Source organism: Rhinopithecus roxellana, chromosome 1, assembly GCF_007565055.1.
Source record: "Rhinopithecus roxellana isolate Shanxi Qingling chromosome 1, ASM756505v1, whole genome shotgun sequence".
Lineage (NCBI taxonomy): Eukaryota > Metazoa > Chordata > Mammalia > Primates > Cercopithecidae > Rhinopithecus > Rhinopithecus roxellana.
This window is the reverse complement of record NC_044549.1, coordinates 9,966,404-9,993,585: the sequence shown is the minus strand read 5'-3', so window position 1 is coordinate 9,993,585 and position 27,182 is coordinate 9,966,404. Positions and strand designations below refer to the sequence as shown.

Here is a 27,182-nt window from a genome sequence, read left to right as displayed (position 1 = left end):
TTGAATTGCCAGCATCACTAATTTTGCACTTTGGATCCACTATGGATCCAAAGTACAATAAGGGTTACTTGAACACCAACACTGTAATATTGCCACAGTTGATCTGATAACCAAGACAGCTACTGAGTGACTTATGGGCAGGTGGCATCAACAGTGTGGATATGCTGGACCAAGGGATGATTCAGGATCCGAGAGGCATGGAGCAGACTGCATGAGATTTCATTACGTTGCTCAGAATGGCATGCAATTTAAGACGTATGAATTGTTGATTTCTGGAACTTTCCATTTAATATTTTTCAACCGCAGTTGAAGGCAGTTAACTGAAACCATGAAAAGTGAAACCACAGCTAAAGGGTGACTACTGTACTTTTGATTTCACAAATCTCTCTTCAAGTTTATTCTCTGATGAAGATTAAATGTAACTGATAAAATCTTTATCAGTTCCCACGAGGAGTTAGCTTAGAAGTAGCACAAGCTTTAAATTTCAGGAATGATGGAATTAAACGACAGGTTCTTGAGGTAATTATGTAAGAACTGTCTGGGTTGTAACTTTCAGATGCTACAAGTAGAGCCAATCTGTCTCAGAATTCATGAAAAATTAAAAATAGTGTGCTTCCCTTACAAAGACAATGCACGTTCCAATACCATCTTATTTTTATTTTCTTTTTCAAGCCAATTTTGGCCACGTGAACTTCGGGAAAAAAAAAGGGGGAAGTACATTTTCACACTACTAACATTAGATACACTAAGTTGGTGTAGGCAACTTAAATGTTACATCTTTAGGAAACTTGGAAAATTTAATTATCCCCTTTTGAGGGCAAGCACCACAACATATATTTATAAACAAATAAAACCAAGTAGTTAAGTCTTGGAATTTCTTCGCATTACTGTAGATAAACGGGTAGCATAATATAATTTGCATATTATTTGTGTTTAAATTTGAACTTTATATCTTAGTATAAAAATGAACCCAGCCAGAAGTGATTAAGGTAGAGGGATTAATTTCCTCTAGACTGAAATATACAGAATGTTCCCAGTGGAATATTATCAGTATTCCACAGACTGCTTTCCTGACACCTGCATTTTTCTTGGTTTTTATTTAAAATGTGAGGCTCTGAAAACTAGATCATTAAGTATTACAACTGAAGTATACACATATTATGTGTTTATATGTGTATATAAAAGCTAGATGACCATAAAGCTAAATTTACACTAACCAAAAATAGCTCCTCAATTCTACTAATCACAAATAATATTTTTGCATAATTTTAACAATATGCCAAATTACATCATAAATAAAGGGTAGAAAGTAATTTTTTGAATCTATGGATGTCCTCATGAACAGGCTAAGTAATCTTAACAAATGCATACATTTAAAAATACAAGTGGTAGTCGTTATATTGGGAAATTTTCTATTGTTGGAATTTTCAAATTTAATTGTATTTCAAAATCCCAGTATTTCAGAATCTTGATTCAGATAAGCATTCTGCTTATTTTTGAATGGTTCTCTTTAAAAAATATAATTTCATAATAATATTTCTTGCTGGAACACATTGATTTCAAATGATTTTTAATATATGGAAATTATTAGAACTGATAACATTCATAAATCTATTACCCTTTTTAAGAGGTTTGGTTGTTGCTTTATAGGTTATTTAAAAGTTTGGTTTTTTTTTTTTGTCTCATTTGCTCCTACATTTAATGATAATCTATTTAAAAATAAACATCTTCTATATTCTTATTGAAGCTTTTAAAAGTTTAGTTTCAACTATCTAGAATGATTCTAAAATGAAACCATTTGATCAGTTTCCACTATGTTTCCAAAGTTTTTCATATTGACTTTATTGTTTTTAGAGTGATAATGATTAGAGATATGCAAAATATATAAGGTTCATCCTCCTGTGACCACTTAGTATTGCTTTAGTTGGAGAGTCGTTTCCAGAAAAGAAGTCCTTAACTTGAGATATCCATTTCTAAAAAACAATGTGAATATGTTGAAGTTCACGTTTGGCAACCTAGGAAAATATCCAACCCTGGTTCTAAAAAATTATTTATACAAACTGGCTGACTAAATGAGTGAATTAAGCCATCATCAATTGAACAGAGACCCAAATTTACAAAGCCATACACATCTCATGCTTTTAGAGTTCTTACAACAGCTGCTTCTGTGGTACTAAAGACATGTAGGACTCAAAGACTGCCAGTTGTCATGAAGTTTAGGAATCTATTTGAACTTTATTCCTAATGCATAGTAAATAATAATTTAAAAAACCCACCAACATACATTCAGCACTTCCTATGCACCAGGCACTGTCCTAAACACGTAAGTAATTTATCTCTTTCAGTACTAAACATTTTTTTTTTCTTTTTTGGGGAAGGTATTATTACGACCCTTATTTTACAAATTTGAAAACTAATGCTCAGAGAAGGTAGGTAAATGACTGGCCAACTGTTACCAACAAGGATGTGGTGAAGCAGAGAGTCTACTCACCCATTTCATTCACTCTACTAGATCACTAGCATTTGTACGAATACTTTCCAAGATAAATAGCTGATAACTCTATTTTTAGTACTTTCTATTGTCTAATTATGTCTGCCAAGAGTTCATAGGTTATGCCCAGTTCCCAATGTGATAGTATTTGCAGGTGGGGCCTTTGGGAGTTAATTCTGTTTAGCTGAGATTAGGAAGATGGGGCCCTCCGGATGGGATTAATGCCCTCATGAGAAAAGAAACCACAGAGTTTGCTCTCTCTCCATCTTCCATGTGAAAACACTTCCAGAAGGCAGTTGTTTATAAGCCAGGAAGAGAGCTCTCAACAAAACTTGAGAATATCTGTTGTTGAAGGCATCAACAGCATTTATTTAGTTATGGCAGCCTGTGCTAACTAAGACAGTGCCCATATACTTCTTCTGCAATAAATCATCTCTAAAAATCTCATTTACCAAGCAGATCAATGAATCAGTTATCATCTGCTAGAACAACTTTGGGATTCCACTGATTTATTCATCTAATTATGCTTTCTGGCTCATTGTTATTTTTCATGTTTCCTTATATTTTATTGGGTTTTATTTTCTCTCAAAATTTTAGAGTGACTCTATTATTGGAACTTCAAATTAAAGGCCAGGCACGGTGGTTCATGCCTGTAATCCCAGCATTATGGGAGGCCGAAGCAGGCGGATCATGAGGTCAAGAGATCGAGACCATCCTGGCCAACATGGTGAAACCCTATCTCTACTAAAAATACAAAAATTAGCTGGGCGTGCTGGTGGGTGCCTGTAGTCCCAGCTACTTGGGAGGCTGAGGCAGGAGAATTGCTTGAACCTGGGAGGTGGAGGTTGCAGTGAGTGGAGATAGCACCATTGTACTCCAGCCTGGTGATAGAGTGAGACTCCACCCAAAAAAAAAAAAAAAAAAAGAACTTCAAATTAAATAGCGTGATTTAAAATTCATCATAACCACATTACATACTTAAAACCTTCAGTTCACCTTTTTTTTGAAGTCTAAATACCCGAAGATCACTAAGAACTTAAGATGTCTGATAATGTCTTTATTTGGCTTCACTTTTGTCCAGATATTGCCCAGGTAATTCTCACATCGCTGGAAGACAAAGAAATGAGAGCCCAGTTTTCTATGTATGAGCAAGTTTATTCAGTTGCAGGGATTATTGAGCAAGCTCTCGAGTGTTACAGGGTTCAATTTAAATGCCCTCTTAAATTAAAGGTAGTTTAACAAAGAATGGTTTGTAATTGTGCTGCAAATACAAAAAAGAAAATATTATACGTTTAACATGACTAGATAGCCTGAAACACGATTACTCCCTCATAGATCATTTTATTATCTTGCTTCATATGTTCTTTTTCACCCTCAGAGTCCTTTTTTTGTTGTTGTTGAAACAACCTTGACTTTTTCAGGAAGAATTTTTTCTAATTCTTACGTGGTTCTGTTTAACATGTATAACAAGAGAGAATGACTGTTTTTATTACCATAAGTCTCAGTGTTTAGACATCAGCTTCTTCCTCAAAATAAGTATCATAAATATTTATGCATAGGGCTAGTGTAGTGTATAATATTTCTGTTGTTTGTTGATTGGCTTAATGAATGAAAGAGGACATCAAAAAAGTTTTAAAAGAACTTTCAAATGTGGACATGAATTACAACTAAAACAAATGTATGTGCAATGTAAATTCATGTGATTAACGTCATTTTAAAAATTAGACATGTTTCTAAACATAATGTGCAAAGTAATCATAAAAATAATCTATGGGAACATTTCATGTAATGTTAATTTACGTTCAATAGTCTTAACAAGTAAAAACAAAAAGCCAAATGTCATACTAGACTTCAAATACACTTCTCCATTTTAAATCTGTGTATATACAAATCAAGATCTTTGTATATTGGAATGAATCTATATATAACAGTAAAAATAAGAGCTAACATATTCTAAGCATTTAGCATTTAACAAACTCTGTTCTAAACAAACTGAGTTATCACAAGTGAAATATGCAAACAAAAGATTATTATAAAATAAAATTTGACAGTATTTTGCAAGATTTTTGTAACAGGATTCATTCTGTATTGTAGTTTTAGCGAAATTCTGAATTTGTTAATGGAGTAATATCAGGAAAGTCACTTGACAAATTCCCATTTATCAGAAGACTTTTATTTGATACCAGGAAAGATAGCAAAAATAGGTCATTATTTAGGTCAATTATACCAAGACCCTCCCTGGAATAAATCATATCTATATTTGAAAAAGGAAATTTGATTAGTAATTTATGCAATGCTAATTAGTTTTTAGCCACAAGCCACCTTTCCCAACCGCATCACCCTTTCATTCCAATACCGTTGAGTTAGTTCTAATTTTATTCTGAAAGTTGTTTAACCTAAAATGTCTTTAGGGGATAATTTTCTAACCACCTTTTAAACTACCACCCACAGTTTCTCACAAACTAAGATGCATCAGAAAGGTTATTTCTTCTTGTTATTATTTTTTTCTTAAATGGAATAAAAGAAATATTAAACATGAATGATGTTAGACAATTTGATACATTCTATTGAAGATATTGTCCTTCTGAATATACAATGGGATAAACTGCTTCTAAATCCTAGGTTGATAGCATTGTAGTAAATTACTGAAATGATTAAATGGGTGAATAAACAACATACATTTCAAAGTTTCCTGGTTTTAAACGATATTAATGATCTTAATTTGAAATAATTGGTGTAAACCGAGATTATGTAAATGATTTCTTGCCATCCTCAAAATGTTGATGTCAAAGCCATTGACAATGATTTAGCTGAGTAAAAACAATGGAATTATTTGCATTTCTAAGGCATGTATAGAATAAGAAATCTGTGTCATGACTTCTTCCCATATGTGTATGTAAACATTCACATTTTCTGCAGGATCTACATGTACACATTAATGTGCACACACATGCACATACATGCACATGCACACACAAACATATAAATACATATGTATACATATAAATATAATATACATATTTATATAAACCTATATATCTATATAAATTAGATATCTCTATAAATCTACATAAAATAGAGACCTATATTGAGCCTATATTTTTCTACACAAGGCCATTCATGATTTTAAATGTTTCATTAGGTCACTGGCACTTACTTTTTATATTATTAATGTTATCTTAATAATTTTAGTAACATTTAAGAATTTAATTTTACCATTATATTCTGAAAATCAAAAGTAAGTGTAATTACTCAGAATAAATCAATAGCTATTTCATTGCATGTTAACAAACTTGACTCTATCATTAAGCAATAGGGAGCCATGAAAGGAACTGACTAAATTTGCATTTTAGACAAGTCAGCGTAACAGCCTTGTGCATGTTGAAATTGCTGGTCAGAAAGACCCATTAGGATGCCGTTGCATGTACACATTTGAGAAATGGTTAGGTTGTAAACTAGGCAGTGATTGTGAAACCAAATGGGTCTGGGGAAAGTAAGGATGAGGAATAAAGAAAAGAGTCCTAAGTAAATGGATGCCTGGGATTCAATGGACTGAAATAAGATACAAGGAAATTAACAAAATGAGGAAGAATGAAGGAAAGTAGGATGGTATATTTTTGGAGGATTGGCTTTTAAAAATTATAAATTAAGTTCACGACTCAAATTTATTTGCTCAAATCTACTTATACAAATATCTTGCAGATTAGTTTCCTTAGATATTACCACTGGATCTAGAGGCACCTAGAAAATCTCTTATTTATTTATTTACTCATTTTTTTTTTTTTTTTTAAGGAGAAGATAAAACACAATTTGAAATTAGCTTCAAACTTTCAGCAGCTATAAGACATCAACAACCCAGTTTGTGCTTTACTACTTGCAACACTGTGGCTGCTAATTTGAAACATTTCACACTTTGTTACATTTTAAAAGTTTTCCACCTTTTAAATTTAAAATACAAATAAATATAACGGAAGTGTGTGAATGACTCGACTTTATAATCACAGATGCGAGGGTATAAAGCTGATATCAATAGCAACAGAAATTAGAAACTAATCACCAGTAATGTTAGATAAAGATGACATGGAACAGAATATCTAATTTGATTTAATTGAAATTTAAATTCATAGTACGCAAAAGAATAATAATACAATCATCGTTTCCTGCTTTATCAGCGCACACAAGTACTATCTAGTTGTATAATCACATTCCATTGCAAAGTATCATGATGCTGTTTCATGAAGAATAGCTAGAGAAAGTGATGCTGACGAATAAATTACCGTTTCAAGTGCTTGAATTGCATAGAAATTTCCCTCCAGAAGGGCTGTTAAACAAAAGAACTCTAAAATCTTGATCTATTTAGAGTATTTTCTTAAGTATGGCCTTTGCCCTGTTTTTAACCTCATTTAACTCTCATTAGAAAACATCTCTCTCATATCACTATAAAAACCTATTTTAGAGAAAATCCAGCACCTACCCTCAAAATGATATTGCAAGCAATTTATTTGTTGCTTTCTTCAGAGTTGAGGATGAGTGGTGTGTCTTCTGATTTTCATTTCAGAACACAACACACTCTTCAGTAATTTTAGTTTTGTTTTGAAACTATTACATAACCACCAGTGCATCTGACGATGCAGACTTCCTGTCTGTCATCACATGATACCTATAAAAAGGAAAATGACCGGAGGGCGGAGGTTTCAGTGAGCCGAGATCGCCGCTGCTCTCCACTCTCCAGTATGGGTGAAAGAGTGAAACTCCATCTCAATCAATCAATCAATAAACAGAAAGAAAAATAAGGAGAGATTAATAGGTAAGATTATAAAAATCTTATAATGTTAGAGGATAATTTTTTAGTGAAACACAAGATTGATGTGTGGAGAGTGAGCAGAATATATGCTTTCTAAACAGAATATACGTTGTTTTCTTAGACTTGTTCTCCATTGGTCTGATGTTACACAGAATCGTTTATAAAATAATAGTTATAGGACAATTTAAAAACTTTACTTGTTAAAAAAAATACAGCAAAACACCAATAAAAATAGAGAGCACAGGTTACAATGCTAAATTTAAGGCATTTAAAATATGTTTTTAATTTTAAAAATAAAACATGAAATATAGATAAGGTGATATTTGGAAAAAATAAAATATTAAAATATATGTTTTTAATAATAGAAAATAAGAAAAAAAAAAAGTTGTCTTTTGTCTTGGCCTGTTTTGTGTTCCATAACAAAATATCACAGACTGGGCAATTTGTAAAAGAAATAAACTTATGTCTTAAAGTTCAGGAGACCAAAGTTGAGGGGGCTGCATTTGCTGAAGGCCTTCTTGCTGCATCATCACATGGCAGAAGGAGGAAGGGGAAGAAAGCACATGCTTTGATAATAAGCCTACTCTCTCTATAACTAACTCACTCTCATGATGACAACATTCATTCATGAAGGTAGAGCCCTTCTAGCCTAATCTCCTCTATAGGCCCCATCTTTCAACCTTGTTACATTGGGAATTAAGCTTCCAACACACGAACTCCCGGGGACACATTCAAACCATAGCATCCTTCAATGCAAATAAAGGAGCTCAAAGTTGAAAGTAATTTATGAATGGTGAATGCACAATGTAAACTGGAAAAGCCATTGTCAGAAAAAAATAGAGAATCAATGGATAAACACTCAGATGGGGTACATAGATGTCATTGTCTATATAGAAAGTTTGCCAGTTCATTAGTAGTGACAAACGTTTTTCCTGGACTTGACATCTAGGAGAATTTTGTCACAATGGTCATTTTAGTCAACCAACAATAAGATCTTGTCCCCATTTATGTTCTATTTGTTGCTGTCTCTTCCTGGTGGCTCTTGGTAAGCAATAAAGGACTATTACAGAATACAATAGGGGATATTATTCACATGAATAGAGAATGAAAGGGAGGGCGGTATAGTCTAGATTAATAGTTATCAGAGAGCTGTAGTAATAGTTTTAAGAGTAGATGAGTTCATCAAATCAGATTTTCTCAAACTTTTAGTTAGGGGATAAAAGTATAATTTTGGTAGAAAATTTGAGATTTGAAATAAGACTGCTGGCCCTGCAATTTGAAAATTTATAACAATAACTCCAAATGAATAAATAAAAAGAGTCAGAATGCACTATCGCTATGATTTTATAAAAGGAAGCAACACTTCCAAGAGAGAAAACCGAGTTACTTTATACTTACATTTGTGTATGAGTATGTTTGTGCCTCCGTATGTGTGTGTAAACATTGTCACGGAATCTCAACATTTTTAAGGCGGCTTTGGGATGCACTGCTTTAAACTCATATTTTTAAAAGCAATCGTCAGATTCAGGATTTTTTCATAAAATGCACAGCAGGAATACAAATTTGATGTGTCCAGCAATTGTCAGATATTCTTTGTTCTCAAATGAGGTCACTGTGTGTGATTTGAATTTGAATACTTTCTCAGCTTTGAGGACCATATGTCCACAGTTCTAAGGTACTGCCACTAGATGACAACCTTGCCTGTCTCTTTCAGGCAAGGCAAATGTTCTAAAGCAGAGATGGTCTTCTCTAAGAAAATAACTTTTTCTTGAAGACATAAATTTAATGTTTACATAACTAGTTTTTATAATAAATAAATTATGTTAAAACAAAGTTGACAATCTGGTAGCTATACTGAGGTTTCACATGATTCACTATATAGAAATGCAAAATCATTTCTGGAGTGAACTTTTGGCTAGGCAGTTTACATGGATTGTGCTAAAATTCACAAAACCTTATAGGAAAAATACCATTATTACCTATGTTATGAATGAGGGCACTGAGGTTCAGAGAGGTTAGAGAAGTCCTGAGCGCTTATGTATTTTGATTTCTGTCTACTCGTCGTGTGTCATCTTCAGTACATACTCATTCTATGCTGAGTAATTTGCAGTTTCCTGAAAATTCTTATTTTTACATATTTTTGCATGTTCTTTTAAAATGTACCTGTAATATATTCCTTTACACAGTTCCTCTTCCTTTTTCCCACCCAACAGTTTGACATCATACTATCATGCAAGTGTCATCTCAAAACGTTAGTTTTTGTGAAAGAACCTAGTCTTCACATATAATCATTAAACCATGTTCTATCGGGCTGTTCTACACTATTACTTTCCTAAAAATGTTCTCCAATATGAAATTTCAGATACTCAATACAATTTATTTATCCATGTTAAAAGATATGCCCAATCCTATCTTCTTTATCTTACATAAAAATTTACCATACTGTTAGATAGCAAACTACTATATCAATCATTTATCTTATCTTATTTTATTTTATTTTATTTATTTATTTATTTATTTATTTATTTATTTATTTTTTGAGACGGAGTCTCGCTCTGTGCTCCAGGCTGGAGTGAGTGGCGCGATCTCCGCTCACTGCAAGCTCCGCCTCCGGGTTCCCGCCATTCTCCTGCCTCAGCCTCCGAGTAGCTGGGACTACAGGCGCCGCCACCTCGCCCGGCTAATTTTTTTGTATTTTTAGTAGAGACGGGGTTTCACCGTGTTAGCCAGGATGGTCTTGATCTCCTGACCTCGTGATCTGCCCGCCTTGGCCTCCCAAAGTGCTGGGATTACCGGCCTGAGCCAGTGCGCCCGGCCCAATCATTTTTAAAAGAGTATATTTTTGGCAAGTTAATGCCTTTCCATTGAAGATTCTAATTGAAAATTGAGTAAGCAAAAAAGGAACTTATGGGTACACGTACATGAATGTTGTAGGAGTAGTCTCATTGATGTGGTAGCTAATTCAGACTCATCTCTCTCTACTAGTTACCATCTTAACTTCTTTCTCAGGCTTGCACTGACGGGGAAGGAAGAGCTATTAACCATTAAATATCTAAATATTTTTACAGAGGGCAGTTTGAAAAGGAAAAAGGTGATTCACTCTCCTAAAGTCTATCTACTCTCAGCTTGAGTAATGGGTCTTTCTGGAGAAAGGGATGGGGTTCTGGGATTAGCAAGGTCACAACTCAGGCACCTCCTGCTGTGACCGGAGAGTTTGTTAAAGTGCTCTGCTGAACACTTTTATCAGAACCCCCTCGACTGAGGCAGAGGAGAAATTTCTCAATGCACAGATAGAGTCCTCTAATTTAAAAACTAAGAGATATTTACTCTAGATGTATCGCTAAAGAAACATATCATGCAGTAGAGGATTTCACACTGGGTATATATTTTCAATTGTACATTTCACAGAGTTGGAATTTTTGTTTTACTTCGGTTCATTTGAACATTTCTATACCTCTAAAAGAGATGAAACCACTAAGTCTTTGAAGGTTAGTAATACCACAGAAAGCTGAACAGATTGAAGGGCCTTACATGCTTTAGCCAGGGAACACTTTTTGCCCTAGAGACATAACAAGAAGACATTCTTGTGACCATGTATCATTTTACAGAATTGGAACACCGTAGTGGACTGACAATAAGTGGACCTAAAATGAAGAGAATGCACCAAGTTGCTACAGGCAAAGCATACTTGCAAACTAAAATCCTCATTAGTAGCACAAAGCTGGAAGCCAATTTTTTGCTACCTTAGCAGCACCCCAGCCAAGGATGCACTAATTAGACATAGAGATAAGCTATGTTGCTAAAGCAAATCCATCCTTTGTTTATGATGAGGCATGGAGTGACAGCAGTGAGCTTCCAGATCTGAATTCCAGTTGTCACTGATAAGAAGCACAAGAGATGTCTAAGCCTAAAATACTTGCCCAGACTGAAGACCAGAAATACAGTGTTTGCTTAAATGTTAACCCTTTGACTGAACAAAGTCTGATCCCACATAGCTAAGGATACTAGGTAAAGTGATGAGGAGGAAGGAGGCATAGAGAGATAGATGAAATGTCTCATGGATACATTGGACATAATCTGAAATAACCAATCAGTATTGTGGACAGCTGGGGAAGCAGAAGCTGAAATTTCAAACGTGCTTCATGTGTTGCATATGTAGATTACTACAATAGACTGTCAGTCTGTATTGGTGATGTGGTGAGGATGGTGGGGACTGGTCTCTGTGGGCAGACATGTCATAAGGACTAGTTAATTAAAGTGATTAGACATTAGTAGTCACAGAGATTTTGAAAAGAGTAAAGCAGGGGATATGATCACATCAACTTGTAAGCTTTCAACAAGCCACTATGAATGTCACAGTTGGACCACAGATACCTGAGAGATGGACACTGTACAAACACTTACTTTATGGACAATAATTTGTACAAGAAAAGTCATCATCTTGAGGTTATTCATGCAACATCATAATCAGGATTAGAATTCCAAGAGGTTTTAATTCAGTGCCTTTTGCAGCATTATACTGATTGTAGTTAATAGAAATATAGCCATTAGAAGCACACATTTATACATATAGGCTGAGAGTGGTGGCTTATGCCTATAATGCCAGCACTTTGGGAGGTCAAGGCTGGTGGGTCACCCGAGATCAGGAGTTTGAGACCAGCCTGGCCAACATGGTGAAACCTGTCTCTTCTAAAAATACAAAAATTAGCTGAGCATGGTGGCATGCATCTGTAATCCCAGCTTCTTGGGAGGCTGAGGCATGAGAATCACTGGAATCCGGGAGGTGGAGATTGTAGTGAGCCGAGATCATGCCACTGCACTCCAGCCTGGGCAACAGAGTGAGACCCTGTCTCAATAAATAAATAAATAAAGCACAGGTTTTTATATATTACATTGAGATTGACATGCAGATGTTGAAATAAAGTATTTTTGTCTAAATACAGTAACTTTCCCATTTATGACAATAAGATATTTTCTATTAAAATAGTTCATTAAAATGGACTGCATCTTATGTATACACGATTAGGATAGCATATATATTGTCACGTTAATTTTAGGTGTTAACTTGTCTGGATTAAAAATACCTAGAAAGCTAGCAAAGAATTACTTTTGTGTGTGTCTGTGAGTATGTTTCCAGAGGAGATAAAGGTAAGTCTGAGTGGACTACATGGTGGGAATATCTATCTTCAGTGTGGTAGGGCACCATCCAATCTGCTGGTGGCTCAGAGAGAACAAAAATAAAAAGTGAATATGTCAATCTATCTACTGAAGCTAGACTCTTTCTCTCCTGTTCTTGGACAACTTCAGTCCCGCTGGCCTTTGGACTCTAGGACTTAAAGGCGAGTGACACCATTGATTCTCAGGCTTTTGGCTTTCCTTGTTCTGAGGCCTTTGGACTTGGACCAAGACACATAACCAGCATCCCATGGTCTCCAACTTGCAGAAGACATGTCATGAGATTTCTCAGCTTCCATAATCATGCACGCCAATTTTCCTAATAAATTCCCTCTTCTGTCTCTCCCCTCTCTCTTTGTCTCTCTCTGTCTCCACTCATCTTATTGCTTCTTTCCGGGGAACCCCATACATAAATGAATTTACATACAAGTATGTTGTTTCTTAAGTATAAAACTTTTATGACTCATATATTTTTACATAAAGCTTTGTAACATGAAAATTCACATGAAGTTTATTTAGTTATTTATTCATTTATGTATTTATTTTTTTACACAGAGTTTTACTCTGTCACCCAGACTGGAGTGCAATGGCACAATTGCAACCTCCACTTCCTGGGTTCAAGTGGTTCCCCTGTCTCAGCCTTCCCAGTCGCTGGGATTCCAGGCATCCGCCACCATGCCTGGTTAATTTTTATATTTTTCACAGAGACAGGATTTCGCCATGTTGGTCAGGCTGGTCTCGAACTCCTGACCTCAGGTGTTCCACTGGCCTCGGCCTCCCAAAGTGTTGGGATTACAGGAGTGAGTCACCATGCCTAGTCCACATGAAGTTCTGAAATAGAGCTCTAGTAACCTGGCTTGTTATTAATTGTATAACTAGCCCAGACTGTGGAGTTGGTCATATTTTTAACATAGGCAATGTCAGAGCACATTGTATACTATGAATAAATTTCTTCATCTTGGGATCACTTCATTAATGACTGTAAGTCATGTAGGGTTGATGTCTGTATGATATAAGTTCAATACCACCTCAAAAGCAGACCTTACAAAATAGTCATTGACTTGCCCATCGATGTCAGAAAATAACAGGTGCTATAAACTATTAACAACTAGATATAAAAATTATAATCCAAATATCTTTGGGAGAAACAACATTTGAATTCCGAGCAAAGCATGAGAAAAATAAATTTAGTATAGAGATAAGAATTCAATGTGCTATATAGAACATGTACAAATATACAAATAATTTTCATTAATAATAAAGAAGATTTAACTATTTTAAGCCACCAAGTTGTTATTTTAAACTTCTTCTTTTCTCCAACACTTAAATGAGCATATGTGTGCACACACACACATAGAGCTAACATTTTCATAAATGAGTGGCCTGCAAAATTTCAGCAGGAAAAAAAAATACATTTGGAGAATTATAATTGCAAGGTTTCCTAAGCATAAGATTCTAAGGTCATAATTCTATTGCACTAAGTTTTATAACTCAACTGGAAAAAAAAAAGCCAGTTTGAGGAAGGGACTTATATAAAATGAGAATATCTGACATAAATTATTAACACCTTGAAAGTACACTCATATGGTAATTTATTAATGTTCCTACTTTGCAGATTCCTGGATAAAATTATAAGAATTTTATACCAAATGAATATCTTTGTAAGAAATCATGACTTCAGGATGATAGAAACAGAAGTAACAGAAATAACAGGTTCAGAGAGCAACAGACTGGATGCGGTAGAGGAGAACTCTAGAAAATAGATCCGCCCATCAGCGGCTCCACTTATGAGCCCACACTTCACCATCAGTTTTGCATATTTAGCAAGGATAATAATCATGCTGCTACCATTTATTTGTTCTTATAATAAAATGAAAAAAACAATCAGGTAGTTCCTCAAAAATCTCATTTCCCTTTTCTCAACAGTGGTTCTTACTTTTCAATAGCACTCCACACCTGATTAGATTCACACACAATCTTCGTAATACTTTCACTGGAAGATGGTGTTGAAGATAAATTATCAAGTAATCATTTACTCTCCCAAAACAAGTTTTATTGATTTTCAGATTTGTGGCAATAGATTCTATCTGTAATAGAAGAATCTGGAATTCTATATTTTTCCCTTGGATAATAAGACAACCATCTCTAAGAATGTAGGGTATATCCAATCACTGTGTTAGGTTACGTATTTTTCAATACTCTAATTTAAGTCCCAAAATCAGTTTTTAAAAATGCTACCTATTTTTGTGCTCACAAAAGACCATATGTCTGAAAAAAATCATACAGTATGGAGCTCTTTAATGCCACAATATAGACTTTTAATTGTTCTTTGTGTCTATAGGACTGAAAGTAAATATACATCTATAATGTGCATTGGTGGACCCCATTAGCTCGTCTCCTTAAAAATGGTTTTATGATTTTATATTCTTTATTTTAGTTTCTACTTATTAGAATTATATAACCTTAGTACTTGAGCTTTGTAAAAGATTTCCCCTGTAATATTTGGTGCTCTTCCTGGTGGTAGTCTGTTTTGATATGCAATTATTAACTCATGTTTATTTAAGTTTCTGTTGCGACCATTAAAAAATTCCCCAAAAGTAAAAAAAAAAAAAAAATGAATTGATGATAGTAGATAGGCAGATTTCTAAATAAATATATGGACAGAAAAATATATCAGGAAATGTTTATATTTTTCCAATGACTATCCTTAGGATAAGGATAATTAATTTGTCAAATCTACAAACTACATTCACAAAAGTAATCTAGCTTAAAGGATGATCACTAGCATATGTGTTATGGAGTTGTGCTCTGAAGAACAGATACATGTTTGAATCATGTAAAAGGAGCTGTATTCCCATACAATAGCAACTATCTGCAACCGGAGATGAAAGGAAATGTCCACGGAATTTACATCAATCAGCCAGTTCTGCTTTGCCAATCGAGAATTGTCTACAAATATTGAATAACGTCTTTACTATTATAAAACACACAGCAATTCCTTCCAACCCTCACTTCTCCTGCCTCAGATTAGGTTTTTCTTTTAACCTAAGTCACTGAAATCTACATCTAAGTCACACCATTGACTCGAATTTCTCATTTCATTCTATTTTCTTTTTTTTTTTTTCCATTAGAAATGTTCCTTTAAAAAACATTGATCTAACCAATCATCCCATACTGGAAACTCAGGATGACACTACACACCTATCGGAATGCTAAAATAAAATGTTAAACGAAGAACACCACCAAATGCTGGCAAAGATGTGGGGACAGGATCACTCGTATATTGCTGGCCGGAAGCTAGAATGGTACTGTGACTTTGCAAGATATTTGGGTAGTTTCTTCAACTGAGTAATTGCATTGCTGGGCTTTTATTCCAGGGGAATAGCACACTAACACAAAAAGTTGCACACAAATATTCATAGCAGCTTTATTCTTAATAGCCCCAAACTGGAAACAACCCAGATATCCTTCCATGGCTAGATGATTAAATCAATATAGGATGTTCTTACCATGCAATAGTAGTCAGCAAGAAAAAGAAACAAACTGCTGATAGATGCAACAATTTACATGGGTCTCATGGGAATAACACTGAAGAAGAAGAAAAAAAGAATCTAAAAGGTACATGCACTATGATTTCATTTATATAGCATTTGCTAACAAAAGCCAGAGATCAGGATTGGGTGTGGAGGGGAGGTAGGTGTGCCTATAAAAATGCATCACTAGAGATCCTTGTGATGATAGAACTGTTCTGGGACTTAGCTGTTTCCATGTCAATATCTGAGTTGTGATATTGTACCACAGTTTTGCAAGATGTTACCATGGGGTGACAGCTGGATGTAAATTTATAATTGTATCAAATTGAGAAGTTTGATTAAAATGAAAAACTATGATGTCAATGTGCTTACAGAGAGGAGTGCAAACTTTAAAATTTCATATAAAGCGTTCAGAATATTGTTTGTATCATGAGGCCGAGGTGGACAGATCACCTGAAGTCAGGAGTTTGAAACCAGCCTAGCCAATATGGTGAAACCACATCTCCACTAAAAATACAAAAAAAAATCTTGGTGCGGTGGCTCTTGCCTGTAATCCCAGCTACTCGGGAGGCTGAGGCATGAGAATTGCCTACTCCCAGGAGGCGGAGGTTGCGCTAAGTCGAGATCCTGCCACTGCACTCCAGCCTCGGCAACAGAGAGACTCTGTCAAAAAAAAAAAAAGAAAAAAGAAAAAAGAAAAGAAAAGAAAGAAAAAGAAAACAAGGAAGAAAACAAAGAAGAAAGAAAGAGAGAGAGAGAAAGAAAGAAAGAAAGAAAGAAAGAAAGAAAGAAAGAAAGAAAGAAAGAAAGAAAGAAAGAAAGAAAAAGAAAGAAAGAAAGATTGTCTGTAGATAATAATCCTTACCACTCTTTACTTGCTCTGCCTTCTTTCCCTACCTCTACCCTATAAACTATGCTTCATACACTTTAAACTGTGTAAGTTTTCTTTCTTGCATTTCTTGTGTACCACTTAACAGAGTGAATTGTGATTATTTGTACTGTAGTCTCTCTCAGTAGCGGTGAACCCTAAGAACACAGGTTCTGCCCACGACATTCCCCTCTCTTCCCTTCTGTGATTTGAGTTGTCAATTTGATGGAATTGAGGCATACACAGATAGTTGGTAAGACATTACTACTGAGGATATCTTTGAGGGTGTTTTGGAAAGAGACTGGCATTTGACTCAGTGGACTTAGTAAGAAAGATCCTTCCTCAATGTGTGTGGGTACCATCCAAAGACTGAGGGCCCAGAGAGAACAAAAAGGGAGAGAACTCCATAGAGCTGGGCCTCCTTTCTCCTGCCCTTCAACATTAGACCTCCAGGCTTTCCAGTCCATGTACTCCAAGACTTCTACCAGCAGCTCCGTGGGTTCTCAGGCCTTTGATCTCAGACTGCAATTTACACCATGGGCTTCCCTAGTTCTGAAGAATTTGAATTTGAACTGAGTCATGCTACCAGCCTCCTTGTTTCTCCAGCTTGCAGATGGACTGTCATGGGACTTCTTAAGCCTCCATAATTGTGTGAGCCAATTTTCCTAAAAATTGCCCTCTCACTTATCTATCTACTTGCCTACTATCTATCTATCTCCAATTGATTCTGTCTCTCTGGAGAGCTCTAATACACCATCCAAAACAATACACACTAAAAAACATTTGCACAATAGCTACCATGAAGGAGAGAAGAGAAATTAAACAAGTATGAGTGTTTCTCCTCTAAGACCTTTATACTTTATGTAATCCAATCGTAGGGGAAAATAATATTGCGATATTAATTTTTTGATTTTATTGCCTGTGCTCTACTACAGAAGAATTTAAGGTTGGTATCAAAATGCATGCAACACAGCCAGTTTAAATACATTGAAAGAAGTATGAAAATATGTTAAAGGAAAAAAAAAATACGGAAAAACAAGGCAGTAAAGACCTACGGTTGGCATGTTGTACATTGCTCACCTACAGGGGGCGCTCTTAACAATGGTCACAATAATGCAGCACACTGATGAGATTTGCACACAACAATAAAAATATATTTCAACATCTAAGTACCAGATGCAATTTTATGTGCTTGAAAACCCTCCATCCACTTAATTGTCAACGATGGCCTGTAAAATAGTCATTAACTCCAGGATACAATACAGAAATTGAAGCTCAGAGGAGGAATATGACACATTTTGGATTCAAACCCACGTTTACTTGACTAAAAAAGGTGGACAGTTAGTCTTTTTAAAGATGGGAAGCTTAATTGGCTATAAGCTTTCTAGAAGCCAATTTAAAGAGAAAAATAGTCACTAAAAAAGTCACAGTGTTCAGTCTGTGGAATGAAGTTGTTTGTGAAACCCATGTATATTCCTGAAATGGAGGACAGATATTCATTTTGCTTGCTCTTCATGATGGAGAAGACACTGGTCAGCATCTTCAACAGCCTCCTTGCGATCTTCAATGGCAATTCACGAGGTTATCAAACGATGCTGCATAGATTGTTTAAAAGTGCTGCAAGTTTGTAATCTCTATGTCAGCTAACTAAAACACAAATTCAACACACTCGGATTCTACTATGCTGAGCAGATTTTCCAAAGTTGTTGTTATGGAGGTGAGTTCCATTTATACTTGATTCTCCCAGTGATTTGACTGCAGCTGGAAATCTCAGCCTAGCACACATCATGCTGAATCTCCACATGCTGAGAGTTTTTGTTTGTTTGTTTTATGTGTGTATGTTTTTCTGATCATTGCCTTGGGTAAAAGCAGAAACAGTGCTCAACAAGGCATCTTATTTGAAGACTTGGGCAAATCGAGTAATGTGTTATGTAGGTTGCTTGTTTTCCTTGAGTATCAAAGCACTTCTTAAAAAAAGAATTTTATAATAAAATTCTATCCAGTATCAGTTACTATGTACCAAAAAAAAAAAAAAATCACTTAAAATACCATTTCACTATGAGACAATCTCATCCACTTTCAAGTTTCTATTGTTTTCTAACAGACATTTCTCAAAAGAAGACATTCATACAGCCAATAGACACATGAAAAAATGCTCATCATCACTCGCCATCAGAGAAATGCAAATCAAAACCACAATGACATACCATCTCACACCAGTTAGAATGGCAATCATTAAAAAGTCAGGAAACAACAGGTGTTGGAGAGGATGTGGAGAAATAGGGACACTTTTACACTGTTGGTGGGATTGTAAACTAGTTCAACAATTATGGAAAACAGTATGGCGATTCCTCAAGGATCTAGAACTAGAAGTACCATATGACCCAGCCATCCTATTACTGGGTATATACCCAAAGGATTATAAATCATGCTGCTATAAAGACACATGCACACGTATGTTTATTGCGGCACTATTCACAATAGCAAAGACTTGGAACCAACCCAAATGTCCATCAGTGACAGACTGGATTAAGAAAATATGGCACATATATACCATGGGATACTATGCAGCCATAAAAAAGGATGAGTTTGTGTCCTTTGTAGGGACATGGATGCAGCTGGAAATCATCATTCTCAGCAAACTATCGCAAGAACAGAAAACCAAACACCGCATGTTCTCACTCATAGGTGGGAACTGAACAATGAGATCACTTGGACTAGGGAAGGGGAACATCACACATTGGGGCCTATCATGGGGAGGGGGGAGGGGGGAGGGATTGCATTGGGAGTTATACCTGATGTAAATGACGAGTTGATGGGTGCTGACGAGTTGATTGGTGCAGCACACCAACATGGCACAAGTATACATATGTAACAAACCTGCACGTTATGCACATGTACCCTAGAACTTAAAGTATAATAATAATAATAATAATATAAAATAAAATAAAATAAAATAAGAAAGGAATGTATTCTTTAGGTATTAGTGCTATCAAATTGATGCAAGTAGGAGAGATAAGATCACACTCAATCCAAAATATAGAAAACGATTACTCAAAAAATTAAGAATTTGCTAGCCATTTGCAGAATTAATGCTTGGAATACTTTTATTAGCAGTATTTGGATCAGTTAACAAAACAAAGTTTTAAGCAATGTATTTCTAAGTGCATTGATAATTTACTAGTCTTCAAATGTCATTTTACAACCCTAGTGAGACTTAGAAAAAGGAGTTTCTTACAGCATGCCAATATTTCCTTTTGAGCCATCTTTCGTACTGTACATTCGAGTGGACAATCCAGTGCTTACTTAAAAACAAGCTGGAGGCCGGGCGCGGTGGCTCAAGCCTGTAATCCCAGCACTTTGGGAAGCCGAGACGGGCGGATCACGAGGTCAGGAGATCGAGACCATCTTGGCTAACATGGTGAAACCCCGTCTCTACTAAATAATACAAAAAACTAGCCAGGCTTGGTGGCGGCGCCTGTAGTCCCAGCTACTCGGGAGGCTGAGGCAGGAGAATGGCGGGAACCCGGGAGGCGGAGCTTGCAGTGAGCTGAGATCCGGCCACTGCACTCCAGCCTGGGCGACAGAGCGAGACTCCGTCTCAAAAAAAAAAAAAATAAAAATAAAAAAAAAAAAAAAAACAAGCTGGAGTACTTAAACAAAAAAAAAGTGTCAGTTAAAAAAAAAAAAAGATGGAAGGGTTTAGGAGTTATTTAAATGTAAAATAATTTTAAACTTCTAAAAGTTAACATTTAATTTTCTGTACTACTCTACTGAAAACTGTGTAGTACATAATCTCATTGGATTTTCAAATGATGGGAACATCTTATTTTCCCTATCTTACAGCTTAGAAAAGACTGATGGAAAGATTGTCTTCTTCAAGTTTACACCCCAGTAAGTGATAATTTAAAACTTGCATTTTTTTTTTTCCTCTTAGGGAGACTAGACATATGATTCACAGGGAGAGATGAGCATTGTTAAAATAAATGTATATTTTTTTTATGGTGGAAAAGTTGGCCTACATAAAATGTAATGAGTTTACTTAAAAATAAAGTATTATGCTCTAAAGATGGTTTTATTAATATTTGCCACAGTTTATAAATCTTAGAAGTAACTTGAAGATGTAGCATTCCTTCAGCAGACACTATTAGCAAATGTCACACTGCCATTTTTTTCATATATAAACAGAAGCCTCAGGAGACAAAGAAGGAACTTTTACATGGAAGATTATACACTCTAAATGTCAGTCTCTTAAAATACTCTAAAACCTTCTTAGAGATAGTTAATGCAAATAGTCTAAAATGTGCTTCAAATTACATTTCAAAGTATTTTTTTCTTCTCCACTATCAGATTGACAGATACATGCACAAGTTATAAAGCCAAACAAGTATATGACCAGTTATAAACAATGCTATTCAATGGGCATAAACAGAAAAACTCCATGAGGTATGAATAAATTGGCATGATACCATCTGCAATTAAGAACACCATAACCCAGATAATTGTTTTTGTTCATGATTGTTAGTGAGTCCTTGTCCAGCTTTCAGAATGGCCAGATGTATCTCTGATTGGCATAAATTAGATCTATGCATATATAAAGCTTTGAGCTGTATACCTTGTGTCTTTATAAAATGATTAAGTTTTTATAGTCTTCCATCTTTATACTCTTAAATAGAATTCCTATTTTATACATAGTTCATACTTCTCCAAATTCACATTTAGAAGGTGAGTTATTTCTTAACATCCTAAGGTAGTTTTCATTTATGAATTGGTAGATCAGTACACCTCTTGTATTAAAGTATTTTGCTCCTCCTTTCCTATAATTTACAGTCTTGAAGTATTTAATTACAGAATTTAAAAAAATCCATTAACATATCTTCTGCTTTATAGAAAAACAGATTAATAAATATGCATGCTAAAATTATTTCTAGTATTTTCACACCAGAATACACAAATAAATACATGATTTTATGCCCAGAGAATAACCTATTACGTATCTTATTTAAATTGTATCATTAAAGTATAAAAGAAAGATTTTATTAGCCTTTAAAATCAGGCAATAGATCCTAGGAGTATCAATAAAGGAAAAGGATTGTGAAGTAGTAATGATGTTAGCTGTGTTGTTCACCGTTTTGATATGATGGGCCATATAAATACCCGTGCTGGACTCTTACTCTAAGACTTGTATCCTTGAGGCATATTTTATTGCTAAGATATCTGACTGCAGTTATCATTAAAGTCCAGCTGCTTTATGAGATGATGCACTGTATAATAATGTTCAATGTTACTTAATGCCACAACATTGTACACTGAAAAGTTTAAATAGCAAATTTTATGTTATGTATATTTTATCACAATTTTTAAAATGGAGAGAGAGAAAGAGGGAGAGAATCATGCTTTCTAAATTATTTACATGCAAAATTTAATACTTTTGAAAGACTAAAAGTTTAGAACCAAGCTAAGCAACACGAATAGGGACAACTGACACCCAGTCTTGAAATTATTTAAGATCTTATTGGAAAGGCAAAACAAACAATTAAAATTCTTAAATGTTGCTAAAGGTATTCAGGAAAGGACATTGTTAAAATATTATTGAGTCAAATTGAAGACTTTATATTCATTCAGAATATGAAATAGCTATGATCTATTTAAGATCTAGGATTATGTTGGCACAGGGAGCTTGTTTATACCAATCAGGGAGGTTCCCAACTTAATGGTGCCACTGTAATCAACAAACATGATAGTCTTGTCAGAACAATCATTTGTATGGAGAATTTTGGCCAGTTGTTTCATTTTCGGTTGCTAGTCATTACCGTGCAAATTTGGAACACCCTACACATAAATTGCTGCCTTTATCTACTGAGGGTCTTTTTATCAACGAAGATGTTGACTCAAATCTTGGAATTCTGCTCACTTATGTAAATTCTCAGGAAAATGATAACTACCATTATTGACTGCTAGTGGCCCTCTATATAGTTCACAGTTCTCAAAAGAGTCATGAGTTTTGTTCAAGGAGTCATGCTGGCCTACACACAAAAATTAAAAATAGTACTTTCCATAATATTGAACTGCTATTTGAGTACAGTGGATCATGTATTTTTAATATTGAAAAATGTTGGCCCTAATTTTCACTAAATTACAACCCCCCCACCACACACACCAATTCCCTGTTTTTGTAACATATAGAATCATTTTCTAGGTTACAAGAGATATAAAATGGTTGTATGAAGAGGTAAGTAAGTGATTTACTATCAAATTCCCCCTTCAATCTACTCATTCAATTTCTGAAAATCAGTATCATGGTAAGCACATTTTACTGCAGGTATTCTGCCAGATTTGCTGCTATTTGAGTGAATTTTATGTGACTCTGTTCCTCTGTTAACTCCACCAGAATTTCTTGTTTTAAATAATTGATTAAGTTCATTTTCCAGGTGACTTTTACCATCCAGTAAAATTTGGTTATCTAATAATTTTCTAATAACGCGAATTTTATTTTCTCATGTGATATTGTAGCATCAGTTTCAATTTATAAACTGAGCAAGAAGATAGGCACCAAATGTTACAGTATGGTGCTGTGATCACATTTCAAGAAAACCTATTTAAAAATGTAAGGTAATGATTGCCCTTCTTGTCCAATAACTTTCCTGGAACAGATGCTATTCGCTCACAAATTAGATATTTCTGCATACCAGATAACTTCCCAAAGAAGAATAAAATGCAGACTGTGGCATATTTACAAGTGGACAAATCTCTAAACTGGGTCAGGTAAGTGCAGTTAAGGCAAGGATTATGCAGTATAACAAGAACAAAGCATAGAACATATGTTGTTGCCTGTCTTGTACACTGGTTTCCCCTTTAGATTCTTCCATCTCCAAAGAAAAAGGTGAATAGAGAAAGAGATGATTGCATGTATATTTTATATTGGGCTATATAATGTAGAAAGAAGTGCATTTTCCTAGGATATTAATAGAAAGGGAAGTAGCAGTGTTTTGGATTCTACCATGTGTCAGAATTATGCTAAATACTTCATGCATGTCTTCTCATTGGAAGTAGGTCTTTTTTTTTTTTTATTTTTTATTTTTTGAGATGGAGTTTCTCTCTTATTGCCCAGGCTGGAGTGCAGTGGCACCATCTTGGCTCACTGCAACTTCTGCCTCCCGGGTTCAAGCAGTTCTCCTGCCTCAGCTTCCCGAATAGCTGGGATTATAGGCATACGATACCATGCCAGGCTAATTTTGTATTTTTAGTAGAGATGAGATCTCTCCATGTTGTCAGGCTGGTCTCGAACTCCCGACCTCAGGTGATCCGTCCATCTCAGCCTCCCAAAGTGCTGAGATTAGTGGGGTGAAGGTATTCTTAATTTTACAATTAATGTTAAGTCATGAGAAGATTCACAAGACTTTTTGATTCCACGCTCCTTCTAAAATGGTATATAATATTTAAACCAAAAACCCATCCTGTGCTGACTGAACACTACCTAGCTCCAAGTACCATGGCTGGACAAACTTTTATGGAAACTTCTGTAACTTTGCTGGAGCTCTGTTTTTTACCTATACTCTGAGGCGTTTTTTAAAAAATTACCTTTAGATTTTTCCTATTTTCATCTCTTTGCCAAATAGTTTTATTCTTTCTTGCTTATTTTTTGTTTTTAATTATTGAAAAGTCCACTTCTATAAATTGCAAAACTGGCAAAAATAAAGTAGAAGCAAAGTATTTAGTAAATTTGAATAAAGTCTTAAATTAAACTAAAAATCTGATATTTGCCTTTAAATTTTTAGCATTCAAGACCTCACTTTTCCCCAAAAAAGGTATAATATAGTGTTAATGAATGAATGAACATATGAACAGATGCTTTTGTTCACGGCTGTATCCTCAATGCTTAGAGCAGTAGCTGCTCGTAGAAGACACTCAGAAACTTCTCCCTTCTGTTTTGAACTTCTATGCAGCTTTATATAAGTCAATGTCCTATTATCATGGAACATAAAAAAACCTAAAAAATATATACTCCCTAAGAAATAGAAATTGTATCTCCTCTGGATTTAATTTTTGTTAAAAAGTGGGGAGTCTCTAACCTAATAAATTCTTTCAAACTTTTATGATATGGCATTATTGGTGATGATGATGAAAACGAATTAATTCCCTTTATTCCAAGGAATCCAAAAATCCTCAAATGGAACATCAAACATTCTGCCATATCTTAAACATGGTATCAGTGTAATGATGATGAACTTAATTTGCTATTCCTATTTAAAGTGTATTGGATATTGTTTGCAGAAGTTAAAATGTAAGGATCATAAATGAACATCAGAGTGATTAAATAAACTGTTACATAGTCACAGACAAGTATTGTGTAGCATCTGAAAAACCTGAACATGAACATATATAAAAAATATAATATTGAGTGAAAAAGGAAATCGCAAAGGGATAACATATCAGTGTGTTAGCAATCATTCAGTCAAACATTTTCATTCTTTTTGGAGAATCTTCTATTGTGGTAGCTACTATCCTAGGCAATAAGCATGAAACAGTAAGCGAAACCATTAATATAAATTTGAAATAAATGCTGTATATTATCATGGGCACATGGTGATGTATTAACATTCAAGGATTAATATGGCAGCGATATCACTAAATTTATTTCATTTTTTTTAATCTAAAGAAAACATGGTAAAACATTTACCTGTTTGGAACTGGGTCCACTAGTGACTGTTCTACTTTTTTTCCTGTTTGTTCTAAAGTTTAATTATTTTACCAGCAAAGCTACTGTAATGACCCTATTTACTTACAATTGTTGTATAAATGAGTAACAAAACCACAGCAATTTGGTGAGTGAAAGTTGAGAACATTACTCTTTGAACGAAACAGGAGGGAGTAAAATAAATGCTTCATTGTGAAAAAATGGAAAGCAAAACATCCTGTACTTGCACAATTCAGCATTTGACTTGGCAATCTTTGCCTTCAGTTTTAGCGTTGACTTTTCAGTCCTTCCAACTTCCTCCATGCGGCGTGTCTGCCTCTTCAGCGGCGCCAACTCCCATGGCCACGCGTTGGCTGCACTTGGCAGTTCATATAAGAAATAAGCCAAGCGCCTGAATCTGTTTTCTTTTTTTTCATTCATTCTTTCTTTCCTCTATGTTTTTAAAGCAACATCTAGTACTTCAGCTTATTCCTTGGCAATTGCTACCTTGCTTGGACTACCATCAATAATGGTGTTAACACAAAGTGACTACTGCCAGAAACTTGGGTTCAGTGGCACCAGTGACCTTGCAGGTCATCAAGCTGGTGCACCTGCTGCTGGTGCAAAGTAAGGCTGTTGATAAAACCGTAATCCCCTCATGGTTCACCAGCTTAGTTTTGAAAGCAACCTCAGGCATATAGGAATGCTTTCTGGAAAGAGTGAAGACATTCTCAGGCATACTTTTTATCTACAATTTTCCTTCTACATTTTTAAAATCCATAAACAAGCGCATTAATGTGTTTCAGGACTAGAAGAGGGGCGAATTAATTCTTGAAACTGGAGTTATGACTCAAAGAGCTTCTTGCCATTTTGAGACACGTTAGCTGTTAATATGAACTTATTTATGATATTTTCTTTAGGGAGAGTTATTAAAAGGTGTTTAGGGCAACGCTTCTCCGAGATGGGAAACTCTAATCTGATAATGCCTTCTTTCCTTAAACTTTATATTTAAATTAACATCATTCCAAAACCAGTCACCACTGATGCAGTTTCTTTCTCCTCACCTTCCAGTACATCTTGGCTTGTTTTCAAACTCAAGAGACATGAAGTTTGACTTCCTATTGAAAAATCATGGCTTCAGCAATAAAAAGAGATTTTTGAAAAGTCATATGTGTGTGTGTGTGTGTGTGCGCGTGCATACGTGCACGTGCGTTTCTTTTAAATCATGGCTTAAGCAATAAAATAGATGTTTTAAAAGTTGTATATGTGTTTCTTTTTTAAAGTGGAGCATTAAACTCCAGTAAAAATACATTTACTATGTAATGTTTCACCAAACTTAGTCATGGCAATAAACTGTAGCTTATGTTTGTTACTATATCTTAATTTGGGAGCTTAATAAGACTATTATTCATGTCACCCCAAAATACAGGCTACAGTCTTATCAAATGGAAACCTAAGAAGCTAGGCAGACTATTTCCATGAAGATATTAAATAAGAAAATGCACAGACATCTCAGAAATCTGTTTATCAAAATTTATCAAAAAATGCCATTTTTATATATGAAACAAAATTTGGAAAATTAATTTCTATTGTATATTAAGATGAAAATATTACTAGTTAGGGTTTGGATAAAA

The 27,182-nt window shown here is 34.9% G+C and overlaps 1 protein-coding gene and 1 long non-coding RNA gene across 4 annotated transcripts in view; one reads left to right on the top strand and one right to left on the bottom strand.

Annotated features, from left to right (window-relative positions):
* Positions 1-27,182, bottom strand: part of CADM2 (cell adhesion molecule 2) — a 1,116,362-nt gene that overhangs the window by 481,482 nt on the left and 607,698 nt on the right. The window lies entirely within an intron of this gene.
* LOC115900054 lies at positions 7,205-26,690 on the top strand. 2 transcript variants are annotated; one of them, XR_004059733.1, is made up of 5 exons: positions 7,205-7,298; positions 15,602-15,775; positions 20,718-20,765; positions 23,525-23,636; positions 26,620-26,690. It is a non-coding gene; the product is annotated as an uncharacterized LOC115900054 (long non-coding RNA). The 2 variants fall into 2 exon arrangements; XR_004059732.1 differs by lacking the exon at positions 15,602-15,775.